General features: G+C 45.5%; 1 pseudogene; it reads left to right on the forward strand.

The window, feature by feature from the left end:
* Nucleotides 1-18,554, forward strand: part of LOC136588042 (ABC-type organic anion transporter ABCA8-like) — a 145,223-nt pseudogene that overhangs the window by 44,675 nt on the left and 81,994 nt on the right.

The following is an 18,554-nucleotide window of genomic DNA, read 5'->3' on the forward strand; positions in this document are numbered from 1 at the left end:
GCTGCCCTGCTGTCACTCTCCCCCTCGGCTCCACTCTCCCAGCTGCGGTCCCCTTTAGCTGGTCCACTATGACTGACCCCGGTGGCTGTACTGTTCCAGCTCCGCTCATTGTACGTGCCCCGCTGTCAGCCGTCCGGCTCCTGATGCAAGCCAGCACAGACAGCAGTCGACACCAAATATGAATTTGATTTAGATTTCTCTTCTCTTCATTCACTTTGCATTTTGTTAATTGACAAAAATAAACTATTATTAACACTTCCGTTTTTGAAAACATTCTTACTTTGCAGCATTTTTTTCACCCCTGCCTAAAACTTTAGCACAGTACTGTATATATAAACAGAAATACATCGGTTGTAACCCAACATATAAAGTGAACACAGCATTGTAATTAAACATTTTGTACCCTTACAGCGGTATCTAATATTGGTGTATCTAAGTCTGGTATATCTTAGTCTACTGTAACTAGGTCTGATTATGTAAATCTGGTGTATCTAAACATGCATATTTTCTCACTGTAGGCGAGTGCTCCAATAGCTCGAAGGACTGTATCCCCACTTATTATTGGTCAAAAGGTTTCCTTTTCCTTCAGGCGAGGATCGACTCCGTTATAATTGAGGTGCGTACAGGGAACAAAATTTCTAACAGTGGGTGAAGTATAATTTAGCCAAGGGTCAAATCCAACCACCGACCTGCCTCTTTTACATTTAGCCAGACCCCCTTTTGGTGACATCCATAGTGCTCCCCCATCATTGCCCCACTTTAAGCTTATAGCCCTACTACATTTTGCATGCAGCTTGTATGATCATGTGCATGAGTCCTCACAGTGTCAGTTGTCATGTTGTTTCCCTCCTCCTTGGTGGTGTTCCCTGGGGTTAGGGTGATCACTGTTGCTCCCCAGAATTGCCCTCTCTGTGCTGGGGGCACACATAAAACCCTTTGCCCCTGTAGTCAACACTGATCACATGTCTCTGCAGATGACCACCAATCATACAGTGCAGGAGAAGCTGACGTCCATCATGGTGGCAAAGATGAGTACCTCGGAACACTTCATTAGATTAGTCCCTATTATTGGAATGTTTGTCTTCGGGATGTGCTTGTCATATGTGTCCATGACATATCTCCTGTCGCTGTACGTCACCCGGGAACGCATGGAGATGAGCGTCATCATGAAGACCATGATGTTGAAGGAACGAGCCTTCTGGTGGGTTTTGGGAGATGGGCTACGTAACCATGGGGGTAGGGCTACTTCTAATATAGCCAAATCTTGCAGTGAGCAAAAAGAACAATTGTCCAGGTTCTCCCTCAGCCAGGTGGCACATGAATTTCAGGAATCACATTTACACTCTTGCCATATGGTGAGAGTGATAGATACCCTTGCTCCACTTATCTCTTAGTGAACCCTGTTCCCCCAACAGCAGACATCAGACAGTAAGATTGCCCATACACATTAGATCACGTGTGTCAAACTCAAGGCCCGTTGACGAATCTGGCCTGCCACATCACTATTATTCATAAGTTATTACAGTACAGTTCCAGGACGAGGCTTTAAGTTGGCTTCTCAAACATGGGGTCAGATGTGTTTTACGTAAGGCTCCTATTCTTAGTCATTGTCTCCAAGTCTATACGTAAGTAAAACTGCCAACCCCATTGGGCTGAGTTATAGGAGTTATTTATCCTAGTAATTGTAGTGCCATGATCTAAGGTCCGAAGGTGTAAACATTTGCCAGAACTCAATCTCTCTGGTTTTAAATTCCGTGGTATTGAGAAGATATTTAGACCACCATGGTGAGGTGATCGCAGGCACAAGCTAATACAGAGGCCTTCTAGATTCATACTTTGGCCAGACCCCTTTGGCCAAACTATGAAGCCTCAGACTTAAAGGGGTTGTCCCGCGGCAGCAAGTGGGTCTATACACTTCTGTATGGCCATATTAATGCACTTTTTAATATACATTGTGCATTAATTATGAGCCATACAGAAGTTATAAAAAGTTTTTTACTTACCTGCTCCGTTGCTGGCGTCCTCGTCTCCATGGTGCCGACTAATTTTCGCCCTCCGATGGCCAAATTAGCCGCGCTTGCGCAGTCCTGGTCTTCTGCTCTCTTCAATGGAGCCGCTCGTGCAGAATGCAGGCTCCGTGTAGCTCCGCCCCGTCACGTGCCGATTCCAGCCAATCAGGAGGCTGGAATCGGCAATGGACCGCACAGAAGAGCTGCGGTCCACGGAGGAAGAGGAATCCGGAGGCCATCTTCACAGGTAAGTATAGAAGTCACCAGAGCGCGGGGATTAAGGTAAGCGCTCCGGTAAGCTTTCTGTACGTCCCTGCATCGGGGTTGTCTCGCGCCGAACGGGGGGGGGGGGGGGTTGAAAAAAAAAAAAACCCGTTTCGGCGCGGGACAACCCCTTTAATACATCATTATTAATTGGTCATCCCCTTTCTTTTTTTGTGTCCTCGGTATCGACTGCATTTTTGCAGCCAAAGACATATCCTTCAGTTCCACAGCATTGAGGACCTATTACTCCACATTTTTATTCAATGTTTTAAACTCATTAGATTTATTCCCTATTATGCCGGCATAAGTAGTTGTTTCTATACCCTAAGGGTGAAGTCACACGAACGTATATCGGCTTGGTTTTTACGCCGAGCCGATATACGTTGTCCTCGTGTGCAAGGGGGGGATGGAAGAGCCAGGAGCAGGAACTGAGCTCCCGGCCCCCTCTCCGCCTCCTTTCCGCCCCTCTGCACTATTTGTAATGGGAAGAGGCGGGGCGGCGGTGGGGCTAAGTTCTGTGAATTAGCCCCGCCCCATCTTTCCCCATTGCAAATAGTGCAGAGGGGCGGAGAGGAGGCAGAGAGGGGGCGGGAGCTCAGTTCCTGCACTTGGCTCTTCCATCCTCCCCCCCCCCCCCCCCGCACACAAGGACAAAGTATATCGGCTCGGCATGAAAACCGAGCCGATATACGTTCGTGTGACTTCACCCTAAAACTTTTGCACTTATAGGGTTAACAAATCCTTCAATGTAAGAGTTGGGCATTGATTGTTCCAATTAATTCGTGATTCATCCTGTCCTACTATTGGTTACTTCGTGTCATGTGTGTATTTAAACATGTAACAGTCTCATTAACTCGGTGGAACTTTGTACCCGATTTGATTGTGGATTCCAAACCAAAATTGACATCAAAATCTGTACCATTTTAGCAGGGCAGATGTGCTGTAAAATCCACAGAAAATCCATGGCACAATGTAATTGAAACAGTTAAAACTGCTGTGGATGCACACCAAAATCTAAGTTAAAATCCACACAAAAGCTGTATAGCTGTAATTGGTAGAGCAGCAGACTGACAGCCGCTCCATCAAGCTAAGCAACGTTGGCCTAGTTTGCCTCCCTCTCTGGTTGCTTTGCAGATTGGGCACCCCCCATTCCCCATCCAATGACAAACAGGGTCAGGAGTATGAAGTTGTGCTAAGCATAAAATAATAAAAGTTCTTCTGTTGCTCAACCCGCGTCTGTGACTAGATGCCTTAGGCCCTGGCCCTTCAATACCTAGCAGCAAATACGACTCTGGCTAAGCTGTATCTTGTCGCACTACAAATCCCCACCCCCTCATTCTGTGACAGGTATTTTATGCAAATCTCTTTATCTTTTGCTCTCCAAATGAGCAGTGAGTGGACTAAAGACTAGTCACCACCAGCATCAGCGGGAGGCAGCGGCTGCCTTGAGCTACCAGCAGGAGGAGGAGGCACTGTCACTGATAGCTGAGAGGGAGTAAGGGCTAGTACTCTATTAGGGGGCCAAACATTGAGCTGAGTATAGAAGGTCCAGATGGTGGATCTTGAATGCAAGGTCTGGGTGAGCAGGAAACATTTAGAGGAAGTTGGAACCCCTTTGTAAAAAAGTGATAGAATTTAACATAGGTGGGTCACCTGTGCTTAAGAATAGCCCACCAAGAATCTGCCAGTAGGGTCTGCCCAGTGCCACCACTTTACAACCAGTATTCCATCCTTTGGGCAGCCTGTAACCATTTTTTCCTGTTTGACTTTACATCTCAGGTTGTCCTGGGGATTGCTCTACCTCTTCTACATTCTCATCATTGCCAATCTGATGACCCTGGTTACGAAATTCCATGTGTTCATTGAGAGCTCCTATGGGGTCATTCTCCTGCTTTTCATCCTGTATGGTATAGCATCGGTAGGTACATAAGGTCATAGTGCTGCTCTTCGCCCTGTGTGGTATAGCCTCAGTGTGCTTAACTCCTTGGCTGCCAGCAGTAGGAGGTCCATGCTGGTCAGATGTACAAGTTTTCTTCTGTGGGTCACAGTGACTGTTTTTTGCTTCAGATCTGTGTCACCTTCATGTTGAGCGCCCTCTTCAGGAACCCCCGGGTGACAGCCATAGTAGGATTCTTCATCACCGTCTTTTTGTCTGCGTTAAGCCTCTTACTGCTTCTGAAGAACCTTCCCAAAGCCGTGGAAGTTATACTGTGCATCTTTCCTCCTTTTGCCTTCTCTGTTGGATTGATGGAGGTGAGTGCGGGTGCTGTTGCTGGTACATGCTTCATCCAGGCATCCTTGGGACAGTGTCAGGGCACATATGGTGAAAGTTATACAATTCCTTCCTCTATCTCATCTCCTACATGTAGACCAAGGGTATAACTTGAGGGTGCTGTCCTCTATAGTTAGTGGGACTGTTAGCAATCTAGCACTGGGGTCCAGAAGCTTCATATTGCCCCTCTGATAAAGACGGTGCTCCCTGGAGACAGTGAAGGTGCAAGTGAAAGTATCTTATGTGTGATTTTTAGAGTATCCATCTGGAAAACGATCTTGAAGGCGTCTTCTTCTCAGACATGACAGGCAGCTCCTCACACATCTTAACCTCCTGTGTCAGCCTTCTCATGGACTCTGTGCTCTATGCGCTCCTCACCCTCTACTTCAGTAAGATTCTACCAGGTAAGTGACTGATGGAAGATGGGAGCAGCGAGTACTGTACCCTGAGAAATACTCATCACTGCCCTCTGCTGCATGCTGCCCTCCCATGTGTCCCGCTGCTGCATGCTCTCCTTCCCAAGTCTTCCGCTGTTGCATGCTTCCCTTTCAAAGTCGTCTTCTGCTACATGCTCCCCTCCCCAGGTCTTCCTCCACTGCATGCTCCCCCTCCCAGGTCTTCCTTTGCTGCATGCTCCCCTTCCCAGGTCTTCCTCTGCTGCATGCTCCCCTTTCCAGGTCTTCTGCTACATGCTCCCCTTCCCAAGTCTTCTTCTGCTGCATGCTCCTTTTCCCAAGTCTTCCTCTGCTGCATGCTCCTTTCCCCAAGTCTTCTGCTACATGCTCTCCTTCCCAGGTCTTCCTCTGCTGCATGCTCCCCTTCCTAGGTCTTCCTCTGCTACATGCTCCCCTTCCCAAGTCTTCTTCTGCTGCATGCTCCTTTTCCCAAGTCTTCCTCTGCTGCATGCTCATTTTCCCAAGTCTTCTGCTACATGCTCTCCTTCTCAGGTCTTCCTCTGCTGTCTGCTCCCCTTCCCAAGTCTTTCTCTGCTGCATGCTCCCCTTTCCAAGCCTTCTGCTACATTCTGCTGAATGATGTGCCTCTTAGTTTTCATTCTGCTAAATGCTTCCTTCCAGATCTCCCTCTAGTGAAAGGGATCTGAGCTCCACTTCTGTCATTAACCTCCAGGATGATCTGATATGTATACAGTTATGGTCAACATTATTGGCAGCCTTGATTGTTCAGTATAAACAAAGCCGATATCTTCATAAATAATTGGATATGTAATCCCTTTATATCATTACAATATTTTAATAGCATATCCTGATACACCCAACACAAAATTGACCTGCCATCACATGTGCAGTCACTTCTAAAAGAAATAAGGACTAAATATAATATATAACATAGAGAGAATTAAAAGCACCTTCTCTAATACTTGCTTACACAACCTTTGGCAACCATGACAGCCTCCAAACGTTGCCTTATCATGGGAAACCAATGGGTTGCTATCAGCCAGAGACCAATCAATGGCCTCCAAGTCTGACCTGCACAAAGTCTAATAGGTTGTCTGTCCGAGTAAAAGAAAAAAAAAGCCAAAAAAATTCTACATAATTGGTGTCTCTGCACTTGTAATGACCCAACTATACAACAGACTGGACTACACGAAAGAGTAGAAGCGTAGGAAATTCAAATACCAGCACATACATATGCAGGATTTGTCCCTGCCATGTGCTTCAAACAAGTGACACAAATAGTTAAAATTTTAAAATCAACCCTATAAAAAAGATCTATGTTCTTTCCCTCACTTTATCATTTAAAGGTCACACTGAGAAGTGGTAAGTATCAATTTTTTAATTAAATTATATAACATGCCCGGCCATTGAAAAATATTTATTTATACTCGGACTTCACCTTTAAAGATACATGCATGTGCCTCAAAATAAAACCGCCTATAACTGACATGTTTCAGACATTCATATCTTAAGGCTCTTTTGCACGGACCGAAAGTCTATTAACCCTTTCCAATCCACTGTCTGACGTCTGAAGACGTTATGATTTAAAGCTATACAGCTCCGATGTTGGAAGACGTTCGTCGGGGTTCTCTTACTGTATATTGCCAGCCTCTCTGCTGCTGGAGCCTATCCAACATGTCACCTCATGCAGTACTGGCTTTAGCCAGCAGATAGCGTCATTGTATAATGGCAGAAAAAGAGTAAGCCCCCTAGGAAAACTAGGATACAAATTGGATTTGAAAGGGTTAAGCTCATCACTTAGGTCCTCAGCGCTCGTGCAGAGCATGCAAACTGAAAGTCCAGCCGGCGGCACGCTGGCTTCTTGGTTATCGGTTCACCTCCTATGTACAGTATTAGAAGGTGAATAAATGAATGCTGCCTGTGGAGGACGCCACTCACTCCTCATTACACATGATGTGATACAATCGTATATAAAATCTAAAAAAATAAAAATCACCAAAATGAAGAGGGGATGATAACGGAAAGGAAGAAGAGGGAGGAGGAAGGAAAAAGAGCGAAAGGAATGAAATAAGAGCCACTGACTCCATTTGAAATAAAAATTGTCATGCGAGTTGTTCTCTGAACTGATTTGCTCTATATGCATTAAGGAATTGAGGACCTCCATCCGTGTCAGTCTTGAGGAGAGGGGGATGATTTCCACAATCTCTGAATAATCTGGCGCATGGTCAAGATAAAGAAACAAAGTAAACTGCTCCTAACTTTGGTCATTGGTCCAGGGATCAGATGTGAGCTTAATCATCAATCAAACAAGCTGTTATATAGGGAGCAATGGCAGTTGGGAGGTGTTCCCACAGAATATGAAGGAACATACCCGGGGCCATTAAGCAACTCCAGCTAAGATTCGAGAGGTGGGGATACATTTGTACTGCAAGAGTAATTTGTAGGTAACTTCTTGTAACCTACATGAAACTGATAACCCATGAGTAAGTGCAAAAAAAATTTGCCCACTTGTCTGTGGGTAGAACTCTATCCAGTTCCCTCTCCCAACTCCTTTGGATACCCAGGCAAGTGTCTCTCATCTCCTCTGTGAGCAACATATTGTAAAACAAGGTAATCTCGTGGGAAGAAGCTACACACAGCTATTCAAAGGTAGTAAGCGAAGATCCAAGCTCAGTAATAGATCCTAGGGAATTTATAAAGCTGCAAATTTGTAGGTATTGGAGCCATGCCTGGTCAGCGACCCCCCCCCTACCCCTTCCCCATCACCATGTCTGTGATTAAAGCCAGAGGGCCACCCAAACAGGAAAGTAGGGAAAGATCCCCCAAACAATACTTGTAGTTGGGAGCTGCCCACTAACGGGTTTAGTGAGCCCGGAAATGTAACCAGGCAGGTATGAGTTAGGAAGCCCTCCCAGAATTTCATAAACATTGTGAGAAAAGGGGACAAGCCCGGGATCAACTAATAGGTACCCATAGGAGGCCAGAAAAGACTGTGAGCTCGAAACCGGCCCGGGTCCTGTTTAGTCTCCACCCAGAGTCTCTAAGAGCAATGATGGAGAGGGTCCTAGACCCACTTGCATATCACAGCTTTATGATATAAGGAAAAATCAGGGAGACCTGTGCCTCCTTCTCTTATAGTTTAAATCAGGAGACTATGTCTCAAGCAGGGTTTGGACGTTCTCTATACAAAGACTGAGGCTAGATTACGAATACAGGACAAATATGTCCCTAAGTGGTACGGTTTAGAAAAAGTATAGGAGCCTTGGCAAAATATCAGTTTTAAGACATTTATCCTGCCAAACCAAGAGAGGGGAAGAGAGTGCCAGCGTTGGAGGTCAGCTTCCAGTCTGTTAATTAAAGGTTTGTAGTTTAAATTCAACTGGTTTGTGGGATCTGCCAAGATGAGAGTCCTCGAGTATTTAATTGCGGTCTCCTGCCAACGGAAGGGAACTCCAGCTTGAGGTGAAGACTGGAAAGGTCACATTAAGAATTTCTGACTTTTGCACATTGATCTTGAAGTTGCCAATACCCCCAAATTGTTTGAAGTCCTATTTTAGGTGATGTCATATAAATCAACAGGTCATCCGCAAAAAGCAAGAGCTTGTGTTGTACAGTGCCAATCTCCATGCCCTAATGCAGAGTTTTGTTGGTGGGCATCTGCCAAGGACTCCATGACTAAAATATACAGAAAGGGACACTGGGGCATTACTGTCATGTTTCTTTCCAGATCTGAAAATAGTCAGAAAGGGAGCATTTTACATGATTAAGGTCATCATTATTTTTTCTGGGACTATTACTGACTTCTATTTCTATGTATTTTTGACAAATTGTTTGAGGAAGGCCCATATTGGGACTGAAATGTCACCATAGTTTATGGATGACCAACAATAAAAATATTTCTATTTCTATCATACTTCTGAGTTCTGGGTTTTCTGTTGTAGAGCAACATGAGCTGAACAAATTGATATACACTTCTGTAGTAAAAGATTAAGTAGAATTACTAATGTATTCATTTAAACCTCTGCTCATTCTGGGCTTAGGAGTCCAGTGGGTGGTCCTATACACTCATTCACAGTTATCTCTGATACAGGGAAGGCTGCCAGTTACCAAGTAGGATCACCTACTGGACTCCTAAGACCAGAACAAATAGAGATTGAATGAATAAATTACAAGTTGTACTGAAAACTTTCACAGGATTGGTCACCAATTGCTGATCAGCGGAAGATGTGCCTGCAATACCACACCAGACCACTGCACAATGTATGAAGCCATCTGCTTCCTGCTCTGTACACCATGACAGCGGCTCAGCAAACAGCTGATCGGTCAGGGTCCTGGGCTGCAGACCCATGCTGATCAGCTATTGAAGACCTGGCCTTTGGATTGGTAATCAAGTAATAAGGACTAGGAAATCTCTTAAACTGTTCCAAGCCCTTCCTCCATTCCACCCCCAGTTTCATTACCTATCCCCAGGTTACTAACTACACTATGTTCTCCTATCTTGCAATGGTCCTCCCCCAGTCCCTGGTTTATATACTCCTGAAAACTTCAGGCCATCTCCCCCAACACACAGCTGCACCCACACCATTGAGATGCAGCCCACTCCTACCATTGAGCCAGTAGCCAACACAGAAGTCATCCAATCTCTCCAAGAACCCAAATTCCTCTTTCCTACACCAATTCCTGAGTCATTTGTTTGTCCTCCTAATCTCTTGTTGCCTCTCTGGTATGGCATGTGGTACTGGAAGTATTTCAGAAAATACTCCGGATGTAGCAAACCCTGGGAGTCATGTTATGGCTCACTACATAGCTATCATAGAACGCCTATGCTATTTGCAATAGTCAATAACAGATGCAGAAGACATACATTCTGTGAAATACCTTAAAGCCTCCATCCGTAACACCATAGACAACTTTGACTCTATTTGGTTTCCTTGGGACTCTTATGTAAATGCTATGTGTTTGTAATGGCTGCTACCCAGGGGCATAGCTATAAGGGTGCAGATGCAGCGTCTGAGGACATCAAGGTAGAGTTTGGACCTTGTCAAGGGGCTCTAACATTTCCCACCCAGAAGGTAGCTCAGGGCCCATCCAGGTAGCTGAGGGACGGCCTACAAATAGGGTACCCACGATGAAATTTACCTGAGCTTTAAGTTGTCACGTGTTAGGCCACCTCGGTGGTGAATCCAAGCGATGAAAGGACTGCTCCACACTCACGGGGTAGTTTGAATTAGCAAAGCCTGGAATGGTCGGCAATGCCATTTTACTTGAATACACTTATTTACAGTCCAAAATAAGAAACAATCCACGCCAGCAGGATATTCAGTACAACTTCACCAATTGGTGCGACAGGGAGCAAAATCACGGGTACACCAAGTAGTCCACAGTCTTAGTTATCTGTATGACTCTGGGCCCAGCACAGCTTCTCTTCTATCTCACCAGCTCTCTACCAGTCAGCACTCACGTTAAACACGCTATCCACTCTGCAATGGCGGATCATTGTCTTCCTGAACTCTAGTACATGGATGGAAAACAACTGTCAACTCCTGGGCATAAACAGGCCAAGGGAAAGTTGGGGGTCACCTTTCACTCTCTCCAATCACTTCCACACTGACTGAAGGTATCCAAACGGGTCTCTCTCTCTCTCCTCCACTCACTCCACATATATATTAACACACCATCACGTGACAAAACAAGATACATTTTCAGACATGACTTAGACAGTTAAGCTATTCAGTGCTGCACAAATGCAATACACATCATATTCAAGCGACATAAAAGACACTGACAACATATAGGCACAACACAATTTCATTAATGCATTATAGAGGGGCCTCGTTGTTCCGGGCCATTACACAGACGTAGCAGTCACTACCGGGCTCTGGAGCCTTAGGGGGCCCAAAAGCACCTCTATTACATAAGAAAACACTATTATTATTAATAGCAGAGGGCCCTGTTACAGAGTTTGCTTCAGGACCCAAAAGTGCCTAGTTACACCTCTGCTACTACCTTTCTACCCTCCTTAGCGCTGCTCTATACATGTGACTGTGCAATCTTAGCCCTGTTCTCCTCCCTTTTGAAATGGTTTCTTCTTGTTATGTATTTGTTGGATACTGCTTGTGACTTGATTCTTGTACTGCATGAGCTTTAGATATAGACAGCTTGAATCTAGTCAAGCTGATAAAATCACTTTATACCAACCAAGAAGCCACTGTGAGAACACAGTATGGGGACACAGATTGGTTTGGGATCGGCAAAGGCATCCGACAGGACTGCATCCTCTCACCCTTCTTGTTTAACCTATATGTAGAAGTGATTATGCGGAAAATGGACCGAGATGAATTGGAAACCCGAGGTGAGAATAGGTGATAGAAACATCAACAATCTCTGTTACACAGATAACACAACTCTGCTTGCATATCACACAATTAAAAAACATGGAGGGAGCTTGCCTTTAGGGTCGCCGAGGGTCGTAAATGACTAAGAACAACAATACTATCATTCTTTTAAGTAACCTTTAGTCACGTTCAGTCTTTGTACGTGATCCTATTTATTCTCACATCTTAAAGTTCAGGGTAAACACTTGGTCATCTTCCCATCGCTTCTCTTATGTTTCCCCAGATAAAAACGGCATGAGGTACGAGCCTCTGTTCTTTCTGAGGTCGTCTTACTGGTCCAAGGAGAAAATCTCACCCCCGAGGCCACAGACAAGTGGAAGAGCAGAGTCTGACTATGGGGAAAACATTGAGAAAGTTCCCAGAGCATTCCAGGGAAGGGAGGTCATCAGGTATATTCCAGGGAAGAGGAGTCAATCCTCCAGATTGGTAAACTTGTCTGTCTCTCAGTTTACAAAGTAACATGACCCTCTATATGCAAAGTAATTGGCTTTTAATAGGAAGAGTTTCTTATATCACATAATGAAGTTTTAAAAAGCCTTTCCAACTTCTTGCACTCATACACTGCCCCTTGCTCTTTATCCGTTGGAGCCGGCAGATGTGATTGCTATCTTTTGAATAGTAAAGTATTCATGGCCCTGTTGGGACAATACGCACTGCAGCCAGATGGCTAATCACAAAATATATCATGATTTGTCCTAATTAGGGACTGAGGGAATAATAATGGTATTCTGCTAGCAATAGCACTACTCTTTACATCCATAGTACTTTTCTCTCCCTTAGGACTCTTTCACACAAGCATCCTTTTTTTTTTTTTTTTTTTTTTTTTAAATCCAATTTTTATTAACATTTTTTGAAATTTTTAACACTTCAATCAGCATATTATAGAACGTAAGAATATAAGAATATATAACATTTTCAGTAGAATGGGCCACTTGTCCCATAGAATATATCCCAATCCTCCACACGCCAGTCTTCCCATCTCTCAGAAGTCCATGAGCTCTCAACCGGGGGAGTCTGGTTTGAAATTAGATTTGGGTGTCCCCCTGCACAGATAATGACTTGGGGATCCTAGTTCGGGAGAGCCCCTCTGATATTAATTGGTCTATTCTTATTGACGTGTTGGAGAATGGGGACCTCCAGAAAACATCTTTCAGTAAAACATAGCAATGCATGAACTAACTTGCAAGGTGCCTATTAGATACGGTACAATAACAACTGGATAAGGAAGGGAATGGGATAAAAGGAGTAGGATTAAATTAAGCTCGAATGAGACATTACAAACTCCAAACAAAGAGAGAGAGAGAAGAGAAAAGAAAAGAAAGGAAAAAAAAAAAAAGGGGGGGGGGCTTGACTGATGGACGGGGGGGGGGGGGGGGGGGGTAAAGAGGGGAGGTGAGGTAGGCTAGCCGGGGGTGGGGGTTTTGCATAGGCTCCATGCGGGTCAAACGCCCCCTTACCTCCTCTGGATCATTGCCTGTCTTTGGAATTGATGCTGCATCTGCGTTCAACGTCCGAGGCCCAACATCTTCTCCCCGTCTCCGCCCGCCCGAGATCTACCTCTTCCTCTTTCAGTTGGTGGGTGAGGTCAGTGCTACCAAAATTTTAGTGTTCACTCCTGGACCCTCGTGTCTCGTTAGGGCTCAGCTGTTGCTGATCCCTGGCATTCCTTCTCAACTCGCTCCAGGGGAACCAGGTCAAGATAAAGTCCTCATGTGTGCCCCTCTTCCAGCTTGTGAGCTCCTCTAGGCTGCAGATCATATCTGCTTTTTCTTTCCACTGTTTTGGGGATGGTGGGGTTTGTTGCAGCCAGTGTAGTGGTATTAATGCTTTTGCAGCATCTAATAAATGGGCTATTAATTTGTTTTTGCGAGGATGGAATAACTTGGATGGTTTCCACAGGAAGACCATATCTGGTGTGATTGTTAGTGCTGGGCAGAGGACCTTGAGGTCCTTTTCCACTTCCTTCCAGAATGCAGTAATACCTGGGCATTCCCACCATATGTGTAGGAAGGACCCTATTTCAACATCGCATCTCCAGCATCTGTTATGTGGGGCTAGTTTGTAATTGTAAAGCCATTGGGGGGTTTTATACCACCTGACTAATAATTTATAATGGCTTTCTTGCATCAATACGCAAGGTGAAAGTCCGTAGGCCAAATCCAGGATCAATTTAGTGTCCTCCGTTGTCAGGGAGATCCCCAGTTCCTTTTCCCAAGAGGTTAGGAAATTAGGTTTGGTAAATATGGGGGGGCTATAAAACTTTTTCTTATGGTGGATATTTTCCTGACATTAGGGGTAGATGCACCCAGGCTGTTTTCAAAACTTGTTTGGGTCTGGTTGACTTGTGTGTGCGCAGGAATTCCTGCAGAACTCCTTTAACATGTGCTGCATGTAGAGGGGTGAGCGAGTTGTTGGGCGCCAGCTCAAATAATATAGTTTCTGGGGGTTTGTGGGCTTGATTTTGAACATCCTCTATCTTATGATTTTCGAATTGTTTCCATATACTGGATGATCCTGGGTCGGAATGGATCCCCAGTATCCTGTTTAAGCCACAGATTGGTGTCATCGGGGAGGGATCTGGAGCTAGCGATTTTTTGAGTCTATCCCAGATCTCGCAGGGGCCTCTCAGTAGGGGGTTGAAATTTTTCGCTCTATATTGATTTTTAACTGGAAACCAAAGGTCTTCCAGCAGTGTGTTGCCATGTGAGGCCATCGCCAGCTTCTGTAGCAGGAGATCTCTGGGTGGGTGAGTCAACTCCATCCAGTAGCTAAGCTGGGTAGCCTGGTAGTAGTCCTGGACGTTCGGCAAGTCCACCCCCCCCTCTGCCCTTCTTTTTGTCATCAAGCTATAAGCAAGTCTGGGTTTTTTTTGTTTCCAAACAAAGCTCGTGAACAGAATTCTCAAGGATTTGAAGAAGGAGAGTGGTAGGTGGATAGGAATCATACGCAGTCTGTATATAATTATAGAGAGCACGTATGATTTTAGAATATTCTTCCTCCCAAACCACGACAAGAGTGGGAGATCGTATGAGCGCAGGAGGGATTTTATTTGGGGAATCAGCGGTTGAAAGTTGTGCTGATATAAGTCTTCCGTTTTTTTAGTGAGCTTGACCCCCAGATAGTCTATCGCTGTCTCGGACCACGTGAAGGGTGAGCTGGACCTCAACGGCGCACCTTGCGCCTTTGGGATTGAGATATTAAGAATCGTGGACTTGGAGAAATTAACTTTAAAGTTAGAGAGTGAGCCAAAGTCCTCCAGAATCGTAGTGAGTCTGGGAAGGCTTTTTTCTGGTTTAGTGATTACAAACATTATATCATCTGCAAATGCCGCCGTCGTCAATGTATGGGAGTATACGCTTAGGCCTCTGATGTCAGGGTCCTGCCTAACCCATTGAAGAAGGGGTTCTATGGTGAGAATAAAAAGCAAAGGGGAAAGAGGACAACCCTGCCGTGTTCCATTACGTATATCGAATGGCGGCGAGAGCGCTTCATTTACTTTTAGTCTCGCATGTGGTTTTGTGTAGAGAGAAAAGATAGCTGTAATCAGGGGTGTGGGAAAATTGAATCTGTGAAGCACTCTTTCCATGAAGGTCCAGCTCACCCTATCAAACGCTTTTTCCGCGTCGGTGCTAACGAAGGCCATTGGGATTTTACGAGTTTGGGCATATTTTGCGGCATGTAGTAATCTTACGCTGTTCTCCCTACCCTCTCTGCCTCTAACGAATCCCGCTTGTTCCGGGTTTATCAATGCCGGGATAAATGCTCCTATTCTCCCAGCCAGGAGTTTAGCCCAGATTTTGATATCTTGATTTATAAGTGATATCGGCCTATAGCTACTGCACTGTTCCGGATCTTTGCCCTCTTTCAGGATGAGAGTAATATGCGCCTCTTGCGCTTGTTTGGGGAGTTTCGCCCCGCTTAAGAGGGCGTTAAATAATTCTGTTAGTCTGGGAACTAATTGCGCCTTAAAAGCCTTGTAGTATGACAACGGGAGGCCATCCGGTCCTGGGCTTTTACCCTGTGGGAAGGAGTTTAGAACTTCCGCTATCTCTTTTTCTGTAATCGGGGACAGCAAATCCAACGCCCCTGCCTCGTCAAGTGCTGGTAGGTTTAGGGATTTCAAGAATCCGTCTATCTTCCCAACAGTGCTCTGTCGGGTTAGGGGGTTGCCGCTCTCCTCCAGGTTGTATAATTTTGAATAAAAGGATTGAAACTCCTTGGCAATTTCATCAGTGGAGGAAACCGTATTCCCCGTCTGTGTTTTTATAGAGAGGATCGCGTTCCTGACCTTGGCTTTCTTAAGCAATGTTGTCATAAGCCTACTGCCTCGGTTGACGTGGGCATAATAAGCCTGTTTGAGATGCATGTGCTTTTTATTAAACTTATCTGTAAGAATACAACGCAACTGGTGTCTAAGGGAGACTAGTTCCTCTAGGTTGTTTCTCTTTTGCGAGAGCTTAGTGACTCGTTCCAGATTTGCTATCTGGGCAAGAATTAAGTCTATTTTTTCCTGGTTCTGTTTTTTGACTCTCGAGCCGAGTGCTATTAAGAGGCCTCTCACGTAGGCTTTATGAGCCTCCCATACCATGGGTGTTTCAATGCTTCCCTCCAGGTTGTTGTTGAAGTATTCTTCCAGTAGGTTTCCTATATTAATTCTTTCCTCAAGGGGGTCTAGGAGGGAGTCATTTAGGCGCCACCTCCACTCGCGAGGAGTGGGTTGCGGTAGGCACATGTCGATGTGTATGGGGGCATGATCCGAAACAGTGACAGAGTCTATGCTAGCCTTTTTGATACATATTAGAAGATCCGGCGAGGTACACAGATAGTCGAGTCTCTGGAAAGAGGAGTGCACTTGGGAGAAGAAAGAGTAGTCTTTAGATGTGGGGTGTAAGAGTCGCCAAACGTCCAGGACTCCTAGCTCCTGCATAGCTTTGTGCAATCTTTTTAGCTTTGTCTGCGAGATCTGTGAACGCCCTGTTGTCGAGTCAAGCAATGGATTTAGGGTCACATTCCAGTCACCCCCCAGTATAACATGTCCAACAGCGAATTGTTTAAGGGTCTCCAGCTGTTGGATTAGCCAGGGGATTTGATCAGAATTTGGCGCATACAAGTTTGCTAGTGTTAGTTTTGTATTATTGATTGAGCCTTTGAGGAAAAGTGCTCTCCCCTCCCCATCCCTAAGTGTTGATTCCAATTTAAAGGGAATAGATTTGTGGAACATTATGGCCACCCCTTTAGAAGCGGAATGTGGGTGGGTGTTGTGGAATTGTTGCTGGAGACCCATTCCCGGGAGAAGGAAATGTTTTTCCTTTTTGTAATGTGTTTCCTGTAGCATTAAAATTTTCGTCTTGCATTTTTTGAGTAGTTGTGCTACATTGTGTCTCTTACCCGGAGAGTTGAGGCCTCGGACGTTGAACGACGTGATGCGCATAGGGGTCATTTCCATTCCGATTCTTCGATCCAAGCACTAAACCTGTGGGTGCAAACAAGGAGAAGGAGAATGAGGAGAGGTCGTGAACCCGCAGAAGCCCCGACCTTTCTCTAGTGAGTCGGGCCTCAGTCAACGTGGGGGCCGGGACGGAAGGGTAAGCGGGGTTAGAGAAGGGGTCCGAGTGAAAAGTAGGAATTAGGTTAGACGGGGGGAGAGGATGTCTGTGCGTCAAGTCTATTGAGGTGCCGTTAAAGAGGTCACAAGGCGCTTAGGACCGTCAATGGGACCCTAGGGCAACGCTTGTCGAATCAAGACTCTCTCTCGGCTCCTCAATATAATGAAGCGGGGGAAAGAATACTCATTAACAAAAACCGGTTAATAACAATTTGAATGAGCCAGGTCCCAGAGGGACGAGCCCCATCACAAAGACTATTCAACTTAGTATTATCGTTGCGTCAGATAAGGTTGCCAACTCGGTGGGCGAGCTAAATAAACCTTTGAGTCCTTCATGCAGGGTTACAGTTCTTGGTACTCAAGCGAATGTTAACCCTTTAATTTTCAAGTGTTCTCTTGCTGGGATCCAGCTCTGTTTTTCTTTCTCTTTTCTCTTGGGGATCTGGCGTTCTCCAAGATCAGCTCCCCTTCTGTTGATGCTAGTGTGGGGAGCGTGGGGAAGTCCGGTAGCGGAAGCCATGAAGGGATCTCGATGGGCTCCATTTCTAAGACATGCCAACACTTTTGCAGATCCTCTGGCGTGCGAATGTTGACTCGGCGGCCCTTGAAATTTATCCCCAACCCGAAAGGAAAGAGCCAGGAATATCTAATGTCCCTGGCCCTTAGAGCCTCAAGTAGGGGTCTCATTAGGCAACGTTTCGCTAGAGTCGTCAGAGCCAGATCTTGAAATATTTGGATTGGTGTTCCATCGTACTGGAGCTCTTTGTTATTTCTTGAGGCCATCAGTAACGCGTGCGCGTCAGAGAACGCCAGGAGCTTACAGATCACATCTCGTGGCGGGTCCTGCCCAGTGGGTGGGGGTCTTAGGGACCTGTGAATGCGCTCTATAGAGATTTGTGAGGCTCTTTCCTGGCCAAGGAGAAGGACGAACAATTCTTGCGCTATTTTGGTTAGAGTCTCTGCGGCCCACATTTCCGGGAGTCCTTTAATTCTAATATTGTTCCGCCTATTGCGGTTTTCTAGGTCCTCTTGTAGGGTCAGAGCTTGGTTTAATTGTTGGTGCTGCACTCGGACAACTTGCTCTAACTCTGTAGAATGTGAGATTAAGCCGGCTGTGGTCGTTTCTAGAGCCTCAACTCTTCTGCTAGTGGATTTAATCTCCTCTTTGATCTCTGAAAGGTCTGATACAATCGGCTGTATTAGTGATCTCATAAAGCTTCTGGATACCTGTTCAGTTTCCTCACCTTCCGAGGACACCTCCTACCCCCTTTCAGTGCTGGATGGTGCAGAAGCTGCTAGGTTTAAGGACTTTTTGCTGGATAGATGCGGGGATCTGGATATCCTTTCTTTGAAGAATTTTTGCATATCAGGTTGGCTTTTTACTGTACGGGGTGTGCTTAGAGAATCGTTGCTTCTATCTCTATTGTTTTTCCCCATTATGCGTTTGAGTTGGTTTCCGGCTTAAGTCATACGATGGGGCTCGTCTCCTGGCGTGTCTTTTTATTTAGCCATTGGACGGTTGTGACCTTGTGGCCTCACCCAGTATGAAGTTTAGGTAGTTGTTGTCACCTTTCAGGGGGCCACTGATCTACC

This window comes from Eleutherodactylus coqui, chromosome 13, assembly GCF_035609145.1.
Source record: "Eleutherodactylus coqui strain aEleCoq1 chromosome 13, aEleCoq1.hap1, whole genome shotgun sequence".
Taxonomy (NCBI): domain Eukaryota; kingdom Metazoa; phylum Chordata; class Amphibia; order Anura; family Eleutherodactylidae; genus Eleutherodactylus; species Eleutherodactylus coqui.